The sequence below is a fragment of the Podarcis gaigeae genome (assembly GCF_964106915.1).
Source record: "Podarcis gaigeae genome assembly, chromosome: 9".
NCBI lineage: Eukaryota > Metazoa > Chordata > Lepidosauria > Squamata > Lacertidae > Podarcis > Podarcis gaigeae.
Genome location: NC_139685.1, coordinates 29,293,608 through 29,299,614, shown reverse-complemented (window position 1 = coordinate 29,299,614; position 6,007 = coordinate 29,293,608). Strand labels below are relative to the sequence as shown.

The window sequence follows — 6,007 nt, the reverse complement described above, 5'->3', positions numbered from 1 at the left end:
CTCCTGTTGGCCTCTTAAAACTGGCCGGCTTCCTTTTTGATGATGTGGTGATTGAATTGTGCATCTCTTGACCACCGAATCTGTGCTCTCTAACTCTCTGGCTGTCCTGCCAGTCAATTAATACGCACCTCAGAATAAATAAATACATAGTCTTCCTTAGTTTGCCTCTGCCTCTGCCTCTGCCTCTGCCTCCCTCCACTCTTCTCCCTTGATTCCTATGTGCTGAATTTTGGTTAAGTTATTCAGGAAAAGTCCCTGTTCCCTTGTAAATTCATCATGCATATTGATGGCACTTTATAATAATTAAAAATGGCAATATATTTATTTTATATAAATAATTGGTTTGCAAAAGAGACAGTTTGCCAAGCACTCATTTCCCTGCTATTCACTTCCCACATCATCTCTTTTCTTCATATTAATATTTAAAATTGCTACTATAAGATTTATTCATGAATTCATCTTATTTCTTAGTGTGTTTGTCCTGCCTTTTGGCCAAGAGAAAAGGCTGAATTTCACACAGTTTGCATTCTGGTTTTTTTCCAAAGAACTCTGGGTATCATATTCTGTTTTCACAACAACCCTGTGAGGTGGATTGTATGACAAGAGTGCCCAAGGCCATGCAGTGACCTTCAGAGCTGCAAAGGGATTTGAATTTAGGCGTCCCCAATTCATGCTCTGGATGCCGTTGACGTGATTTGGTGTAATGTAAAGGTTTGATTCCCCCCCCCCTCTTCATGATGAAGGTTTTTTTTGCCAATATGGTTACCATCACAGAACAAAATTGCAAAGCAGGTGAAGAAGGCATTTACAATGAAGCACTCACGGCCTGCTCAAGACATTTTGCAGCCCAAGGCAGAATAACAAATAATGCTCTCCCTAAGGGTATGTTCACATTAGCAGTTTTAAATGTAGCAAATATATCCCCCCCCCCCGTGGTGTTTCAAGCCATATTTGCATGGTGTTCGCATCAGAGATGGGGCAGGAATGTCTTCACCAAGCATGCACAATCTTTTAAGTTTTCCCTTGCAACCTGCTTGAATTCCCAATTAATGAAGCTGTTCACACCATTCTGAAGTACTAAGTGAATGCTGTTAGTTTTCTGCTTGGATGGAAGGTGGTCTCTTAGAAGTAACACATGAATCAGCAGTATTTGACAGGAAACTACAGGATTGATATGGATTGTGGCTAACGTGGCTTCAAAAACTAGCAGTAGGAGCATACTGGATGTGGAATATGTAGTGATGCAGACATACCCTAAATCAAGGTGCAGAATATTATTATTTATTATTGATTACATTTGTTGGTGTCTTTATCTTGCCCAGGGCAACCCAAAGCATATTCAAGGCTGGCCAGGTTATTTTGGCACTTGAAACAGTAAATCCCACATGTGCTTCTTGATGGAAATAAAAATACAACAATAATAGATGAAATAACTAACAATATGCTATCCTTCCATGACATCCAAGATGAGCTGCCTGAAGCACTTGATGAGGATCTGTTACTTTTTGGGAGTTAATGAATTACAGTTCATGATGGGTAGGGCTGTAAATTAGTAGTTAATTACTTGTATTACTTGGAGTGAGGTATCACGTTTAATCCCTGAAGTGAGACATGATCATATGACTTTGGAATTAGGCTTGATGGTACCTATAGAAACTATTGGGCTAAACGATTGCTTGGTTTGATTTGATTATAATTTACCTTCCCAGCACATAGCATCAGAATCTGTGTGCAGACAGACCAGAGTTTGGTTTCTCAAAAGTATTTTGAATCCATTTTTAACATTTACATAGTTGTTTGTTGCAAGGCTCCTCCAGATTACCTCTTTGAACTTTCAGCCTGATTTACTTGCATGGAGGTTAGAATATAGCTGTATACACCTTTAAAGCACATGACTTTCCCCAAAGAATCCTGGGAACTGTGGTTTGTTAAGGCTGCTGGGAATTGTAGCTCTGTGAGGTGTAAACTGCGGCTCCCGGGATTCTTTGGAGGAAATATAGGGTGAGTGTTCAGCCTTAGGCCAGTCTTTATTGAATATTCATTCGTTGTTTGCTTTACGCTGCTCAGATTTGTTTGCTATGACATCGAGCATTTAGTCTAAATTGCTGCTTCAACGTTTGTATGCCTTCCTGTTAATCGTTCGTTCATCCCATTCATTGTTAGTGCATTTCCCTGTCACTGTCCTAAGCACAAAACCCCCACTTTTACAAAAATGCCTTTGTTGTGTTGGGGTGACAGACTGCTTTAATCCACTTTAATTGAGCAAATCTAAATTTCCTGGTATGCATTTGAATCCAGTACTGGTGCTGTGGTCTAAATCACAGAACCTAGGGCTTGCCGATCAGAAGGTCGGCGGTTTCAAATCCCTGCCACAGGGTGAGCTCCCGTTGCTCGGTCCCAGCTCCTGCTCACCTAGCAGTTTGAAAGCACGTCAAAGTGCAAGTAGATAAATAGGTACCGCTCCGGTGGGAAGGTAAACGGCATTTCCATGCGCTGCTCTGGTTCGCCAGAAGCAGCTTAGTCATGCTGGCCACATGACCCAGAAGCTGTACGCCGGCTCCCTCGGCCAATAAAGCGAGATGAGTGCCGCAACCCCAGAGTCAGCCACAACTGGACCTAACGGTCAGGGGTCCCTTTACCTTTACCTTTTACTGACAGTTTGGAGATGACCTGAATGAAATTGGTTGAGCCAGTTTGTTAATATCTGCTGTCTTCATAACTGAAAATCTTAAGGAGACATTTTCCAATTTTTTTGTTTATGTTTTTGTTAAGTGGTATGAAATATAAAAATTCTTTTGAAACGAACACCAGCCTGCTGAAGTGCCATTGTGTGTTCTGGAACCTACTATGACAGCTTAGTCTTGTGACACCTGAGGCAGTAGGACTGACTCTGGTCAGTAGGGATGTAGGTTCTTTTACATTTTTACAGCTGGGATAAATCAGTTGATAACATTTGAGTCTTGGTGACATTTTTTCACAGCTTTGATTGGGGACATGGCTAATGCTTTAGCCATGGTTGCCATAGAAAAATTGGCCTTGTTTATTGGCCTTTAACAAACAGCAACAGCTGCAAGACAAATATGGTGACATGTTTTCAGTCTGGGGATGGGACACAAGCCAGCAGTTTGGCAGATACAGAATCTAGTTAGTCATACTCAGGCTTTTCAGTGAGTTGACATATGTAGTCATTCAGAGATTGCTGTAGATAAGATATAAGGTTCCACCCCTCTCTTCTTTCAACATAGTGTTGTATGAGGCTAACCAGGGATCTGCATCAGTCCTTCCTCTCCTCTCCTCTCCTCTCTCCTCGTTGTTTCATTGCCTCTTGTCTGTCCCTGCGCCATCTTTCATGAGATTGTGAGCATACTATGTACATGTAGGAAGCAGTCACAGGGCAAAGACGAACAAGGAAAACAAACATGGACCTTGAAAAGGCCACCTGGTGCACCCACTTGTGAGTAAATGGAGGGAGCTGCTCCAGCTTGTTGCTTGAAATCATAAGCAAACATGCCCACTCACACAAGGCAGAATGAAACTTGAATCTTAGGGTAGGGGGTCTGTGTGTTTCATAAATAGAGTTGCCAGATAAAATAGTTTCTAGAGTAAACAGGGATTGGCTCTACTGATGAACTACTTTGGAGAAGTACATGTGAGAAATATAGGCAGGACCAATTCAAAAAATATGAGATGGTAAGAAGAGGACAAAATCCTAATGTGTCTTGCCTAGTGTCTTTAGTTGTTGTTCTCAAAGTTCAGTCTTTAGCAATTGAGAAGGCTGTTGCCACATCACGAAAAATGCAGTAAAATATGAGGAGGAATTCACACTGTGCTTGAACTTGTCTGTGTGATATTACCTTTGCAAACACTTATGGCACATTCTCGCCAAAGTTAAGCACTTCTTCTTAACCCTCCAAATGAAGTTAATGGGATGTACAAGAGCTCAGTTTTCATGATTGTATTGGGTTTTGCACGCTAAACCCTCCAGGAATGCAAAATTACCTTATTGCTTTCTGATCTTTGACTTTTTGGAGACACCTGTCATTACTGTACTAAAGATGGTTAGTTTATCCACATCCTTGGGGAACTAAAATCATGTACAGTTCCATAAGCTACCTGGATCAATACTACAGTCTCTGTTTGCACTGTCAGAATTTTGAGAGAATGTAGAATGCACAAAGTCCACAGAGTTCTTAAATAGTTGTTATTCATGTCTTGTGGCATTTAACAGAGGTGTGAGAAGAGGCTAAATTTACCTGTTCAAAGATATCAAACTTTGTCAGTTTGAAAGTCAGAAGAAGAAGACAACAAATGAATCAGTGACAATGAAACAAACTGGCAAAATAAGTCCTTAATAAGTCTTATAGTAGCTGGAATCCTGAAGCGTCTTGGGGCACTTCATGTATTCTTTTCTGTTTCACATTACAGCCTCCTGTTCTTGGGACATAGCCTATCCCTGGAAGGAAATTCTAGTTTGAATGATGGAGCATTTGCTCTGGATTCTTTTAGTGAGTCATATTAACTGACTGAAAAGCAAGTAAGCTCCAGATTCTGTTGGCCACACCTTTGACCCACTGGATTCTTCCAGGCTGGGCTCATAACCAAGTGTAGATCAATGTGCAGCATTCTTGACAGGGCCAACCCACCCATGAGGCAAGGTGAGGTGACCACCTTAGATGGCTGGATCTGCAGGGGGACAAGTGCATTGCCCGCTGCTGCTGCTGCTCTTGGCAAATAGGAGGCACTGCTGGTCTCCTCCCACCCTTGTTTCTGAAGTAGGTATTTATTCTCCCATTGTTCCTTCAGTCCTTATTGCCTGGGGTGGGAAACCATTTTATGGTTTGCCTCAGGTGCCAAAATGCCTTAGGCCAGCCCTGATTCTTGGGCAGCCCCACAGAGCCTTCAAAGGGCACACCACAGATGCTAGCCCTGGCCCCCCTTTAAACAATGCTCCAATAAGCAACTGTGTTTGGTTGCTGTCATTTTAATTTACCACAATATCTCTGATATGAAATTATTCTGGGGCAAGGGCAGCCAAAAATAGGTGACTAATAGCTAACATAGAAGGCAATCCGTATTTTAACCAAGAAAATGAAAAATGAAAACCAGCTGGCAAAAAAACAATGTTTGACTTTAATGGAGCAGGACTGCTGCACCCCCTGTGATATTCCTGAAATTGCCACAGTTGTTATTTGTCCAGTCACCCAAATAACCACCTTCATTAATCTGTCTCAGTGAAATCTGTGCAGTTTAAAAGCAGGGCTATAGATTTATTATGAGCAATAATGGTACATCCTCAGGAAAGTACTCAAAGCCATCTGCTTTGCAGAAAAGCAAATTAACACAGGAACTAGGCCCAGTAAATGGTCTGAGAACACCTAATGCTGTAGCATTCTTGAAGCTAAGCAGCTGCCCAGATGTGGATTAGAAGCCCATAGCAACCTCTGTTAGCTTCTCTGAGATTTCAAATAAGACCAGGGCAGAACATTTTTCATTCACTTAGGCTTTATTAACAAGAAACAGGCCTACAGCACCTTAAATAAGAACACATTTATGATGGCATAAGCTTTTGTAGACACTAGTGTCCACTTCATCAGATCATAGAATCCTGGATTTGGGTCAGTGAAGGTCATTTAGTCCGATCCCCTTACAGTTCAACAAACCTACCACTACAGCATGCCTGAGAGGTGGCTCCCAAGCCACTGCTTAAACTCTTCCACCTTCTGAGTCAGTCTGTTCCAATGTCAAACAGTTCACACCTCATCAGTAAGTTTTTTCTAAAGTTTAGTCTAAATCCTTATTCTTGTAATTTGAATCCATTGGTTTGGGTTGTATCTGCTGGAGCAGAAGAAAATACATTTGGACTATTATGTGATAGCCCTTTTCAAAGACCTTATCGGCACTATATATTTAAAGCAGTATTATATTCCTTTCAACAGTTATGGTTTCCCCCTAAGAATTGTCCTAAAATGTTTGAAGATATATCCTTGGATTGTCTTGTATTTCCCCA

The 6,007-nt window shown here is 41.4% G+C and overlaps 1 long non-coding RNA gene across 1 annotated transcript in view; it reads left to right on the top strand.

The window, feature by feature from the left end:
* LOC310852524 overlaps positions 1-6,007 on the top strand; it is a 108,549-nt gene that overhangs the window by 26,204 nt on the left and 76,338 nt on the right. The gene's annotated exons all lie outside the window — the stretch shown is intronic.